General features: G+C 36.3%; 1 protein-coding gene and 1 pseudogene across 3 annotated transcripts in view; one reads left to right on the forward strand and one right to left on the reverse strand.

The window, feature by feature from the left end:
- Positions 1-14532, forward strand: LOC136668073 (NLR family CARD domain-containing protein 3-like; annotated as a pseudogene).
- LOC136668512 (NLR family CARD domain-containing protein 3-like) overlaps positions 1147-15336 on the reverse strand; it is a 26496-nt gene continuing 12306 nt past the window's right edge. Inside the window, exons 4-6 of one of the 3 annotated variants that reach the window (XR_010795507.1) lie at positions 2486-2541; positions 2345-2409; positions 1147-1989 (exon numbers count right to left, since the gene is read on the reverse strand). The gene's annotated coding sequence lies outside the window, so the exon portion shown is untranslated. Of the gene's footprint in view, positions 1990-2344; positions 2410-2485; positions 2545-14667; positions 14825-15336 lie in introns of those variants that run through there. The other 2 variants (XR_010795506.1, XM_066646065.1) reach the window with 2 other exon arrangements.

Genomic DNA, 15336 nt, shown 5'->3' on the forward strand with positions numbered 1-15336 from the left:
ATGGCCATCTGGGTCTTTCTCTTCAGGATGAAGAAAAAGCATCCAGCGTCCATCCTGATGGCCAACCTCGCCCTGGATCCCCTACTACTAATTGTAGGTAGGGTAGTTTTATGATCAAGTTTATGACATGTTCCTTTTATTTTCCCTCCAGATGTGACTGTTAGTACCAAGCCAGAGGTGTTTTTATATACACTTTTTTTTCTGTTAAAATACTGTCGGGGGAGTATGGGAAAATTGAAGCCTCTGAAATGAGTCAACAGAAGGATCACTGTCAGAGTCAAAGGTGCATATGGTGAATGCTAAAGACTTTTGTCCTCGTTTTTTTATCTTTAGTTTTTATGTTTGGGGCAATGTATTTCTACAGCGATCAATCAGAATAAGATATTAGCTATAAAACATTTAACATATTATTACACATAGAAGTACTAAACCTTTAGTAGCTCCAAAAATGACCTGTCAGTGCCAGAAGTAGACAACATTAAAGGGGAATCAGCACCTCATGAAAGGTAAATATGGATATTTGATTCATTTGTACATTTTTACAGAGAAAATTGTGTAGATGTATCTTTTGTGTTTAAAGTGGAAAGTGTACAGGTGACCAAAACTTGTATCAAACCATAAAGAAAATTTAAAATGTGCCACTATCTTACACTATTATCCGACTTGTAAAGAGTAGTAGTCTTGTATATTAACCATAAGAATTTTTGGGACTCTTAGCTAAAACATCATCAGATCGAAATTTTACTGGTACAGATGGATTAATGATTTTGTGTTCTACCTCTATTTTTTACTGCACTTTAAAAAATAAAGAATCATAAAAAATGTCAAAGGATTGGTGGCAACAGCTGCCAGAGAAAAACTTATTTTACACATTCTCTCAGAATTTTATAATCAAACAGGTTTTTGGAGGAAAACAAAAAATAATTTTACTAATTATTTCTGTAGTATAATGATCAAATAGCTTCAATCAAGTGATGGTGAAGTTTTCAGAAGCAAATTTTTTTCCTGCTTTATAACGATGAAACACCTTCAATAAATTGATGAGGTTTTGCAGAGTAACAATGTGATTTAATTTTTTTTTACAAACATCCAAAATGATTTTACATTTTTTAAATAAAATATCTTTGAACACAGAGCTCACAGAACACAGTGGTTATATCTTTTACAATCTACAATCTACTACATTCTTTAATGGTTTAAATCAAGTCCTGGCCCATGGTCAATACATCCTCATCTCTACTGTGTTACAACAGTGCTACATCATATACTCCCACGTCAAACAAAGTGAAATGCCTGTCTGCAAACACACAATTAGGTGTTCTTAACATTCTACTATTTTTCAGGAAATACTGAACCTGTTATTACACAGTGTTATGTGATTCACACAAGTATCCTATGATGGGAATAAAGGCTTTTTATTTGATATGATGCCTAACACACTTCTCTGTCTGGTTTTAGTGGAACAAAGAGAAGGTCACACTCTCCTCCATCCAGCTGTGCGTCTTTGAAGAGCGACCAGTCAATGTCTGAACCCCTCAGCTTTCGGGGGAACCAGCCTCCCAGGAAAGGTATTCTTTATGTATTCTTTGCCCTTTCTGCTCCAATCCTCTGGGGGCAGCTCAACATCCACAGCTGAGGTGCCCTTGAGCAATGCACCTAACCCCAAAAAACTCCTCAGGTGCTGAGGTGGTTGCATGTTTCTCCAGGTGTGTGTGTGTGTGTGTGTGTGTGTGTGTGTGTGTGTGTGTATGTGTGTGTTCTCAGCCACGAATGAGTTAAAGGAGCAAACTGTTATATATTTACTGTACTCAATCACAAAATGACCATGGTGTGTCATCAGAGATTAAGGAAATATGCTAAGCTGAATCACTGGTGGTTCTGGAGCAGTTTTTCTGCCTGTGATCCCTCCCTCAGTCCATTCCTCAGTACCATTTACATGCCCCAGGTTGCCAGGTAGGACACACAATAGCAGCCGGAATACGTAGCATGCTGCAGCCATGGAATAAAGCAAGGGAACAGAGATATTGTGAGATTCTACTGCACTTAAGAAGTCTTGGCATCCTTCATGACCAGAGATAAACTTAAACGAGAGTAAATATTGGTGATGCATTTTAAAGATGAAGTCAGCTTAGCCAGCAGACTACAAGAAGAATTCGGAAAGAGCTAATTTTCTCTTGAACAGGTAAACAAACATCTCAGAAAAACTATAAAGTTACAGAGGCCTGTGTATGAATACAAGATGTAAATGCCAGTTTGTGTGTTTTAAATAAGAAAATGAGGAATATGTGGAACATGTAATTCAAATTAACATATTCATTTTAGCTAAGAAGGTCAAATATCTTACGTTTTCTTGCATTTATTCAGCACATATTTCAGTGTCTTCAACTTGGCAGCCCTGATGAGTTTAATCTGGGGAGGACAAAGGGTCAGATAACTCTCTCCAGTGTTTTGAATTTGCACTGCAGCAGGCATTTTAAACACTTACTGTTTGGACTTAGTGTTGGACTGCTCCTGTACATGAAGAGGTCAGATTTCATTGTACTGCTGCAAAGTGACAAAGCACAAATTAAACATTTAAACCTCAAGGATACATGTTTAAAATTCCAGTTTTTTTTTTCATTTTGTATGTTTTTATTTTATATATAAATCTGAGTTTTGCTGTGTAATCCAGCCAAGAACAGGCAAAACATTTTTTCATTTAGGGAATATTTTTCCCCATACTGTATTGTCACTATCAAATGAAAAATATTTATCTCCAAAATAGCAACCTTAAAACCCTCTAATTTCAGTGAAAGTCAATGTAAAGATATTTTATTCCATGTAATTTTGGTCCATTCATGATGAAACTAAGAAACTAAATTAAAAATTGACCAAAGGGAGATGCATGTGTTTCATTAGAGAGTAATGAGGATTAAAAAAATATGTTTGTATGCCAAAAAAGTTAAATAGTTCACTATTATTTACTGTTTTCAATTGAATTCCGTGTAAAAGTCTATTTCCCCCTTTTTTGGAATTTGATTTGTATATGTTTTGTTTCCTGGTGAGGAACGTATTGAAAAACACTGCACTATTATAGGGAATTGAGTTCAGGAGGGTAGTGAACGATTTCGGATACAACTTCATGTGGATATTTACCAAACAGCACAGAGCATTATGGGTATCCTCTGTCCACTAGTTTCAATTAGTGTATATGTGTTGTACACAAATTTTTGCGGTGCATTGTGGGATTGTTTGAGTGCACTGGAAATTGTCCAATATGTTTTTAGACACTACTACTAAAAAATGGTGGACCCCAAAATAGTGCACTACACAGTGTTTCAGACAGAGTTAGTGTTACAACAGCGCTTTATCCACCACAACTGCATCCCTGAAATGGATTAAGCAGATGATAATGATTTGCATCAGCGACATTACAGATCACTTTTAACATAAAATCACAAATGAAGATTTAGAGTTCTTTAATTTTGAATCATGAAAGTTAAAAATGGGAATACTACATACGGATTAATGGCACAAATTATCATGTGCGATGTCTAAACTCCATACTGTACACCACCAGAGGGCGGTACACCATGTATAGCACTCATACCACAGTGACAGGAGCTCTCACCTTCAGCATGTTTACAGTCATGAATTAGGTCCATGTTCATTAATATTTTCAGTTTGCACTCAGTTGAATTGCAATGGCTTGGAAAGATGTTATTGGCTGAATTACAGTATACTGTAAATAATGTTTGATGTGAGAAACTGAACAGCAGTCATTAAGGTCAAAATTTATTAAACCACAAGGACCTTATGAAAATTATGAACCATAAAGTTTCATAAGAATATCTGCATTTTGTAACACACATGTTTGTGTGATTTTAGGGGACCTGAGGAAAGTTCAACTTCTTCTGTATTTGGATGTGTGCCAGAACCTTCCACCATCCAAGGAGGATCAGCTCTTCAGGAAAGGTATAAACCATGTAATGGTTTCAGAAGGGACATAATTTGCAATGGGGACTGCATTTATTCTTAGACATGTTTTGTGTAACACCTTTTCTATCACCTATTTTATAGTAGAACTGATGAAATTTCTCCGTCACCTGTGTCCAGATGTTCATCCTTGAGGAGTGATCAGTTAAAAAAAGAACCTCACACCTCACAAGGACGAGCTCCTCAGAAAGGGTATCCTTTTATTTTCTTCTTAGAAAAGTCCTAACACAAATGAACTTTAACAACTATTGTTCAGAGAGGAACACATATATTGTGTGTTAGCAGAAATGTAAAAGTTCCATTTTGTGCTGAATGAAACTAATTATTATAGTTATGTAATAGGTATATTGACTTTCCTGTTAGAATTCAAATTATTTTAAAGCTGTTTTGAAAGAGCAAATTTGGTTTATTTATTATTTTTTTAATTTAGCTTGTAAACAGATGACATTAAATAAACATTTAATGAGTTCATAAGATACAGCAACTTTTAATGTGTTCTTGGAATACTTTTTGTTACATACATTTCTGGTAGAACTGAGAAAAGTGCGTCCAGCACTTGTTCCTTGAAGACTGACCAGTCAAAGACAGACAATATATTGCTATTCCCATGAGGAAGAGTAATCACCTAAATCACAACTAAACACATGTAGCACTGAGTCTGCTGATAAAGGCCTTGTTGAGTTTATTCTAAGGTAGAGCCAATAATCTGCTCTGGTCATTATTGTGAATATATATATATATATATGTCATTCATCTCTTTATGCCCTGTTTTAAAATAAATTACTAGATATTATTCTTCCAGCAGCTCTAGCTAAACACTGCTATATATATAATTTTTTTAAAATTTAATAATACATTTAATTTTTAATAATAATTTTAATATTTAACAATATGTATCATTTAAAAGTGATGTTTATGATATTTTATTCTTTTTACATCTATTATTTAAGGATGTTCGGAAAAAAATCTTTGTGTTTGTACAACACGAGTTGGAAATGTACAAGAAAAGTCTGAGAAAAGAAAAGACAAATTATTACAAGGACACGAAGGAAGAGATGTGGAACCTGCGAGAGGGCGTTCTTAATATGACGCTGTTCTTTCTGAAGATGATGAACCATGAGGACCTCGCTGAAACTCTGCAAAGTGAGAAGGCAACAGATGTCAATATATGAACAGAATGTTCAGACTGATTAAGGCCAGAAACCACTCCTTATACTGATGAATTTAGCTTATTTAAGCTACACATGACACAGTGGAACTGTTAACTGGAGTGAAGGAGCAATGTACCTTCACTGAAGTATCTGTGGAATCAAGATCCCATCTAGATCTAATCATCAAAGATCTACCACAGTAATGCTGTCATCAAAGATTATTTCCAGAAGAGCAGAAGTCACTGTTAAACTTACTGAAGCAAAAAAGTAACTAATTCTATATTAGCACTCTTGATTTCAGGAAAAATATTAAATGAACAGGTGTCCAAAAATATATGACCACACAGTGTATTTACTAACTGTATATTATAAGATTAATAGATTTGTAAATGCAAAATGGATTTTAATGGTTTTAAATTTTAAACTTTAACTTTAAGTTTAGATTCTTGTACGTAGTCTCTATTCTATTTCACAGTATTGAAAAACATTTTATTTCTGATCATCTCTGTTCTGTTTTAAAATTCTTCATGTAGACGCCTTAATAGTATTTCAACAACGTAACCTAAAACTGAAACTACGTGAAAAGTGTCATCGTGTGCATGAAGGAATTGCAAAACAAGGAGAGTCCAACAAACTAAACAACATCTACACAGATCTGTACATTACTAAGGCACAGGGAAACAAAGAACATGAAATGAGGAATGTTGAAAAAAATACAAATCCAATTGATGAAGACACACCAATCAAAATCAGCAACATGTTTGAACCTCGAATTGAAAAAGACAAACCCATCAGAACAGTGATGACCCAAGGGATTGCAGGAATTGGAAAATCAGTCTGTCTGCAGAAGTTTATTTTGGACTGGGCTGAAGGTGAAGCATATGAAGACATCAAGTTCATATTCCCACTACCTTTCTGAGAACTGAATCTAAAGAAGGGAAATCAGAGTTTGATGGACATCATCTACTTTTTCTTCCCAGAGACCAAAGGCATGAGATTCACAGATCAGATTAAAATCATGTTTATCTTTGATGATTTGGGTGAATGTCAGCTTCCTCTGAATTTCCATGAAAATGAGATGCTGTATGATGTCTCAACTTCAGCCCCATTGGACGTTGTGCTGACAAACCTCATCAAGGGAAATCTGCTTCCGACTGCTCTTTTATGGATAACCACTAGACCAGCAGCAGCCAGTAAGATCCCTGCTGAGTTTATTGACCAGGTGACAGATTTACGTGGCTTTAACGATGAGCAGAAAGAGGAATACTTCAGAAAGAGAATCAGTGATCAGACACTGGCCAAAAAAATAGTTGACCACATTAAAGAATCAAGAAGCCTCCACATCATGTGCCATATCCCTGTCTTCTGCTGCATCTCAGCCACTGTACTTCAGAAAATTTTAGAAGCACCAGAGGGTGGAGAAACACCAAAGACACTGACGGAAATGTACATGTACTTTCTGATCGTTCAGACCACACAGGGGAACCTGAAGTTCTCTGGAAAGAATACCTTGGATGTCCCCTGGGATAAAGAGGGCATTCTCTCTCTGGGAAGGTTGGCTTTTCAGCACTTGAAAAAAAACTGATTTTCTACACAGAAGATCTAGAAGAATGTGGAATTGACCTCAGTAAGATATCGGTGTACTCAGGATTGTGGACTCAGGAGACAGTCCGGTTTCTTGGCACAATTTTCAGCTTTGTGCATCTGAGCATTCAAGAGTTTCTTGCTGCCTTATTTACATACAAATGCCTCAGAAATGATGACAGAAATGTTTTTGACACTGGGTCCACATCACAAGAAAATGAAAAACCAAAAGTCATTGATTTGCTCAAGGCTGCAGTGGACAAGGATTTGGAGAGTGAACATGGACACCTGGACCTTTTCCTTTGCTTTCTTCTGGGTCTCTCGCTGGAGTCTAATGAGACACTCATCCGAGGTCTGTTGAAACACACAAGAGATAAGACTGACTCCCAGAAAGGTATAGTCGAGTACATCAAGTCTTCATTTAAAAACAGTCTGTCTCCAGAGAGATTGATCAATCTGTTCTACTGCCTGAATGAGCTAAATGATGATTCTCTAGTGAAAGAGGTCCAGAATCTCATGAGCTCAGGAAGTCTCTCTGAAGCTGAACTCTCAACTGCGCAGTGGTCAGCTCTGGTCTTTATGCTGCAGACATCAAAAGAAAAGCTGGAAGTGTTTGATTTACAGAAGTTCATCAGATCAGATGAGTGTCTTCACAGACTGATGCCAGTGGTCAAAGATGCCACAACTGCTTTGTAAGTGAGACTTATTACTCCACACAGATTATTAATGCATATTTATTAGCATTTGTATTAGCTTATGTTATTTACCAAAATTAAAAATCTGAACTGTTTTTCAGATGTTCCTGTAAATGTAATCATATTAATACATTTCGAGTGACTATTTCAAACATTCATTCATTCATTCATTATCTGTAACCGCTTATCCAGTTCAGGGTCGCGGTGGGTCCAGAGCCTACCTGGAATCATTGGGCGCAAGGCGGGAATACACCCTGGTGGGGGCGCCAGTCCTTCACAGGGCAACACAGACACATTCACTCACACAATCACACCTACGGACACTTTTGAGTCGCCAATCCACCTACCAACGTGTGTTTTTGGACTGTGGGAGGAAATCGGAGCACCCGGAGGAAACCCACATGGACACGGGGAGAACACACCAACTCCTCACAGTCACCCAGAGTGGGAATTGAACCCACAACCTCCAGGTCCCTGGAGCTGTGTGACTGCGACACTAACTGCTGTGCCACCGTGCCGCCTATATTTGAAACAGATTCAGTTAATTAAGATGGCAAAATCTTAGCATGAATCTAAAAAAATATTTCTTAATTTTAATTATTTTTCAAATTTTAGTATAATGAAGGAGTAAATGTAATTGTGCAGCTATCAAAATGAGTGTCAAATGCAGCTTTATACTGATCAGCAACACCAACCATATACTATGCGATTTTCAGAGAACACACTTTTAGACATGGATTACTGATATATAATCAACAGCAGAAGGCTCTACAAAATATCAGCATATGTCTATCACTATCATTCAAAACCCATCAAATCTTGATATTTAAGAACCTAAATAAATGGTGCCATAATACCATTCTATTGTTACATACTAATATTATTGATTATAAAGTGGAAATGAGAACTAAATCATTATTTGAAGCCTGTAAATGGAATTAAGACAAGGCCTAATGTTCTACTTTTCTTTTTTAGCATGTTTTTAGGATTGATATTTTCGTTATGAAACTCTCCTCTCTCACATATTGTACTTTCAGGCTCTGTGACTGTAACCTGACAGAGAGAAGCTGCTCAGATCTGTGTAAAACTCTCAGCTCAGACTGTGCTGGATTTGAGTCATAATACTTTACACAACAAAGGAGTGCAGCTGCTCTCTGCTGCACTGCAGAGTCCACAATGTAAACTGGAGACACTGAGGTGAGTTCATCAAGTTTATATATTTTTTTAAAATACAGTGAATCTATTTAATTAGCTTTGAAATAGTGTTGGACACTAGCACAGCTTCAGGACTGGAGGACAACTAATTTAACAAGGCTGCATATGGATTATTTACAGTGTTTTCAAAGAAACACTGGAAATGATAAATGCTCTAACAAAAATAATGTTTTGTGCTTCTTTTTTCCCTTTTGTGGAATACAAATTCTTAGAAACCCTTTAGTAGAAAGTGTGCAATATTATTTAAAAATTATATCTCCAAATAGCCATCACAGGGTTTTGAAATAGTGCATGTTTTATTTTCAGCAAAGCAGAATGTGAAGATTTATAAACATAACCATTTTATTTTTATTTTTAAATTTGATTTATATGTAGACAAACAAAACATTAGTAGCATTAGTCATTTTACACATATAAAAGACACTAACAGAAGAGAAAATAGACAAAAAAAGGCAAAGAAAAGAAACATACAGTTCACAAGATTGAAAAAATTTTATCTAGATTCATTTGGAATTACAATCAGACTGTTCAGTAAAACTTAGTTTCAGTCCAGAAAAGGATGTCATGTTTTATAGAACACATCTGTTCTCTCATGTGTCAGGGAGGTCAGAAAATGTTCCAAAATCAATTTGTGTCATCCCGAAACTGAGGGAATCCAGTCTATAATCCAATTCATAGGGAATGAGTTTATTCTTCCTAGCACAAAATTTTAACGTAATATAATTTCCTCTTATTTACATCTACAATATATGTATTAGCATGGCCATAATTAGCTATGAGGACACCGAGGAATGGACGTCGGTTGTTTTCTTTACTTTTTCCCCTTCTCCCATATTTGTAGGACACGGTTTTAGGTAGACTTCGATCTGGATATTTTTGCTGGACCTGGCAACCCTGCTCTCCGTCAATACTAACCATCTTTAAATGCTTGTTGAGAGGTACATTGTGGATATATTACCGACTAGCATATGACACTGCTGCTATGACCTTAATGTGAGGACTTGGTTAGGGCAAATTGAAAGTTTAGTCAGAAATGTGTGTGTAACAAGCTATTCAAAACCTGTTCTCTAGCTGCAGCAAAATTAGCTGAGCAGATTTACTGCTGTTAGGTTACCTGACTTATGGAATATCACTTTAGTTAAAAAAAAGACACTACACATGAAACTATAAGTAGTATATTTTATAATTTAACTGTAATCTAAACACCATTCCAGCATCAGTTATTTATATTAGTTGCACATTTCTGTATCGGAATAACCTGCTTCCCAATTTAAACAGTTATTATTCAAAGTAACATATGACATAATCTATGCAGTATATTGGTACTTTATAAGAACATGAACTGTTTTAATTACAGCATCAATACAGTTATTTTGATTGATCATGCAGTGTATTATAAATATTATTACTAATATACTGCATGGTTAATTAATACAACTGTATTAATGCTAATAATTAAAACAGTTAATGTTATATGTCCCAATCCTACTACTGTTTGTTTATTATAATGTGTGACTAAAGATTTATTTCCAATATATTTCCAAAATGAATGCATTGGGGATTATTAATAGTATTTTATGTATGATTTTAGTAATCAGTAGTAATCAGTAAGGAGAAGTCAGAGGAGTATGAGCACACAGAGAGAGAGAGAGAGAGAGAGGGAGGGAGAGAGAAAGGTAAATGTAAAACAAAATACATAGTCTAAGTAGTTTATGGGAGAATGGATGTGTAACATTAATTAGAAGTCAGCATTTGAAGTTGTAAAAATTTGGCATTGTGAAGTAATGTGGGCTTGAATTCCCGCAGTGTGAACCTCACTAAAATTGTAATTCTAGTTACGCGCCTGTGTATTAAGGAGACCCAAGACGAGGGTAAGTGGGTCACATTCCAGTTACTCCCCTAGTATTTTCATTGTTTGTTCCTCTTTTCTTTAGGCTTTCATTCTGTGGTGTATCAGAGGAAGGATATGCTGCTCTTGCTTCAGCTCTGAAATCAAACCCCTCATCAAACCTAGTAGAATTGGATCTCAGAGGAAATGATCCTGGAGAAACAGGAGTGAAGCTTCTCACTGATCTCCAAATGGATCAAAAATACAGACTGGTGATACTAAGGTACACATTTGGCTAAAACATATTCATATGTTTTATCATCATATCATATTCAATTATGATAACCAAGCTATTGTACTTCGTAATTCATTGCTTACTAATTTATTGTCAGAATGCTGTTGTTAATGTTTTAGTTTTGGAGCATTGTTGTTAAAAATGTAAATACTGCTTGTTCTAGTGTATTGGATGTATTATTAAGTATTAGTCATTTGGAAGTTTAAACAGACTGGGATTGAAATGCAATGCTGTAAACAACTGAAAGAAACTAATTCTTAAAAATTATCTAATTTATTTGTCCATAATCTGCATGTGTTTTTTTCTCTTTGACAGACTCTTGAAAAGTGATGGTGCAGAGAAAGCCTTTGATGTTCTGACTAAAGCTTTGGGAACAAACCCATTGCTGCTGAAAGAGCTGGATCTGAGTGGGAAAATAAAAGGAGGCTCTGGATTGAATGAAATCTCTGCTCTGCTTGGGGATTTACACTGCAGACCAAATACACTTAGGTGTGTAGTTTTGTGTGTTTGCATTTAGGTTTTACTTAGCACAATGCAATCGTATTTGCAATTTTGTGAGTATTTAGTGAGTAAAATATAATTTCTTGAACTACTGTAATTGCTTTTAATATGTTGGCATTTTGATAGATTATTTTGAGAAAAATACAAATTATTAAGAAAGCCAGGGACTACTGTAGTTTTTAAAAATAATGTTAAACTCCATTAATTTGAAAGGAAACATTTTTTCTCAATATGTTATGGTTGCAGGTTGGTTAACAGCTCTGTTACAGAGAAAGATTGTGGTGCTCTGGCTTTAGACATTTGTTCAAATCCTACACATTTGATAGAGCTGGATCTGAGTGAGAAAGTAATTCTTGGTGGTCTTTTGCACAATCAGTGCTGTAAACTACAGAAACAGTCCAGCTGACTAAGTTTTAGCATTATGTTTCATAATATGTGATTTGAATAAGAAAAATACATTCTTTTTCTCATACACCATATTTAGTTTCTTATTCCTCTGCCTTGTTCTTCACTCTCTGCAGGCTAGTTAACAGTTTAATGTAGGATTCCTGTGCTTATGTGGCCTCAGCTCTGTGTTCAAATCCCTCAAACCTAAGAGAACTGGACCTGAGTGAGAATACACTAGGAGATTCAGGACTGAAAGAGCTCTGTACTTTCATTAAGAATCCTGAGTGTAAACTCCAGAAACTGCTGTAAGTAGCTGTAGTATTAGTATCAGTGAAGGAACCTACTCAGCAGAGCTTTTTATCAACTTTTATACTTTTCTGTAAAGCACGAATGTTAAATTTGTGTGACTGTTAGATAAACATATTTGTGTGACTGTTAGATATTGAAGGCTTGAAGTTAAGTTTATGAATGATTTATAAGATTATGAATAATTTATAAATTATTCTGGATTTAAGGAATGTCTGTTTGCAGGCTGAAGAAATGCAATATAACAGAGGCTGGCTGTAGTGCTCTGACCTCAGCTCTAATTTTAAACCTTTCACACTTGAGAGAGCTGGATCTCCATGAGAATGAACTAGGAGAGTCAGTGAAAGCACTCTCAGACCTGCTGAACATATCAGGATGCAGACTGATGTAAGTACTGCTGTATACACTCCTAAAAGATGTGCTAAACAATATGTTGTATGGTGCTCACAATAAAGGACATCAACTTTTGGGTTACTGTTAACACAGATGTGTATAATGTAATTTAACACAAACACTGCACTGAGGTTTTAAATCTCCTCCAACCTTCAACCAAAGGTTATTATTTAATTATTTTAAGTAGGTCTTAATCTGGAAATCATAGCACTAATACATTGTTAACACAGATCAAGTGTTGGGTGTGAGGCACAGCCTCTGACATTCTTAAATAAGCTGCAAACATCATAAGTCTTTTTTTTCTTTATTATTTACTTGCAGATGGGACGCTTCTCAACTAAACCAGTTTAAATCAGATTTGCCCTCATGGCTCATGGGAAAGTCAGATACAACTCAGAAGAGTGGAAATGCAGAGCAAAAAGAACATTTCCAGAGTGAAAAGGGACAGAGAACAGAAAAGCCAGGTGACTGGAAATAATCTCATGGTGAAGAGGAACAGAGTAGAAAATCGTTCCTGGCTACAGGTGGACATAAGCAAATGAATTTGAGTTACCACAAAACAAAGCAGGGTGCAGTGGGTCGGACTGGAGGAACATCAGGCAGGACCGACAAGACAGAGACATCCAGTAAAAAGGAAAAGATGAAGACTAATTTACAAGGGTATAGGAAAAGATTAAATAAAAACCAGTGTCACATTTGGCCCCTCCTTCTCCTGCTTTCAGCCTTGTTTTTCTGTTTGTTTCTATTCTTGGGTTTTCCTCTTCTGTTTCTCTTGTGTTTTTGTGCTGGTTTTCTTGATTCTCTTGTTCTGCTCCCTTTGTTTATCTATTTCAATATTTCTCAGGTTTTTCTCTGTATTGATTTTGTCCTAAATTTCTCCTGTCACGTGTGCTGTCACGCATTTACTCCCCAGTGTTCCTCTTTCATATATATACATTCCTTTCTGTTTGGTGCTTGATTATCATACCTAGTTCTTGTCTCTCCCTTTCTGTAATCACTTTGTTATTCGGTTCATATTATAGTCTGCATTCCCTTTGGTCCATTTTTAGTGAATTCTGTAGTTTTCTGGTGTTAGTTCTAGTCCTTTGTATGATGAATGATTTTGTAGTTTCTCTATCCACAGTTCTGTGTGATTGGCTTTAGATTTACTTTACATTATTTTGTTATAGTTTTATTTCCTGTTATTTTGCTCTCTCTTTATTGCCTCTTTCACACATGAAGTCTGGAGTATCTGGTCCGGAGATGTCCCGGAGTGGTCATTCACAGATGCAGTGCACAGCATGAGATTTTCTGGATCAGGCGTGCTCTTGCAGCAGGAAATGAAACACATGGTTTAGGTGTGGCACAGCACCTGTGCGGCATGAGCAGTAGAAACTACAGAACATTTCTCTCACCGTTCTCACATGTGCTGACTCTGACTTCATCCCGAGTCTTACTAGGGCCCTACCAAGAGAAATTCAGAATAATGTGTGGGACGAATGTTGCATGTACACACATACAGTTCCTCTGGGTAAACTCCAGAACATTTCTAGATCACTGTGCATGTGTGAAAAGGGGCATAAGTGGTTAATTGCCTGTCAGTTTTTTTCTCTGTTTATTCTTTATGTATAATAAATATTGCATAGATGCATGTACATCTGATTTCTTGCTTCCTTGCTCCACACCACCTGACAATCAGGGAATTTTTTCATACTGAGACTAAATCTCTGTTTACACCGTTTAAACTGTTCATAAACAATGTTGGAAGTGTGGAACTTGATTTTAAAGTTGAGGTTAACAACTAAATGTATATGTACTGTAAATACAGATGTTTTCATTAATTCATTCATTGTCTGTAATAGCTTATGTAGTTCAGGGTCACGGTGGGTCTGGAATCAATGGGCACAAGACAGGAACACACCCTGGAGGGGGCGCTAGTCCTTCACAGTGTGACACACACTCACACCTATGGACACTCTTGAGTAGCCAATCAACTTACCAACGTGTGTTTTTGGACTGTGGGAGGAAACTGGAGGAAACCCATGAGGACACAGGGAGAACACACCAAACTCCTCACAGACAGTCATCTGCCACTGGGCTGTATATACACTGCTCAAAAAATAAAGGGGAAAACTATTATAATAGTAGGCATAAGACAGAATAATGTATCTTCCCTTCCCTTCAACAGGAAACTGTGTGGAGAAAGTCGAGGAAACCATGTGAAGGACAGGAAGTCATGTTTATACAAAAGTCTATATTTGCTCCATGGTGCATGTTGGATTTTCTGTACACACACAACCACTGTATGTTTACTCTCACTTTAATCATTTCGTCACTGAAAATCCAGTGAGAATATTAACATCAGAGCGCTTCATGTTTAAGTGAAAACAGATACATCTCTCTTCTTCTGTAATTACAAACCATGGAGGTAAGACTGTGTGTGTGTGTGTGTGTGTGTGTTCACCTGTGGCTAAAGGTGAAAAATCCTGTCAGGAACAGGAAACCCTACCCAATTCTATGTGTGTAAAGAGAGATATGGAAAGGGTTAAACCAATACATCCACACACATAATATCACATTTACTTTAATAATATTACAGTTTTTTATTCTTAAGGAAAAAGGTTTCAGATAAATAGCTTTTTAAATCTCATTTTCTCAGGCTCCTAAGACTTTGCACAGTACTGATGATTATGATCACAGACTTGAATACTCCAGATGATGGCTCTTATGATTAGATTGTGAGTCAGATCTCCCATTTTCATGAGCCTCTGGCTTTTGAGATCGGTGCAGCACTTTACAAAGATGTACCATCCCTCACTTCTGTCTCAGCTAAACCTTCCTGCACATTCTTTACTGTCATTTGGAGGCTTTGTTGACATAGTAGAGGTGGAGCACTGTTCTGCAGAGTTGCAGTGGACTACGGAATTAAAAATTTAACTTTTAGGCCACAACCACTTAAGGTATGTTTGGAGAAAAACAAGATCTGAATTTGAAAAATACTACACATAGGTCTGGGTCTGTTATGCT

Source organism: Hoplias malabaricus, chromosome 15 (assembly GCF_029633855.1).
Source record: "Hoplias malabaricus isolate fHopMal1 chromosome 15, fHopMal1.hap1, whole genome shotgun sequence".
Lineage (NCBI taxonomy): Eukaryota > Metazoa > Chordata > Actinopteri > Characiformes > Erythrinidae > Hoplias > Hoplias malabaricus.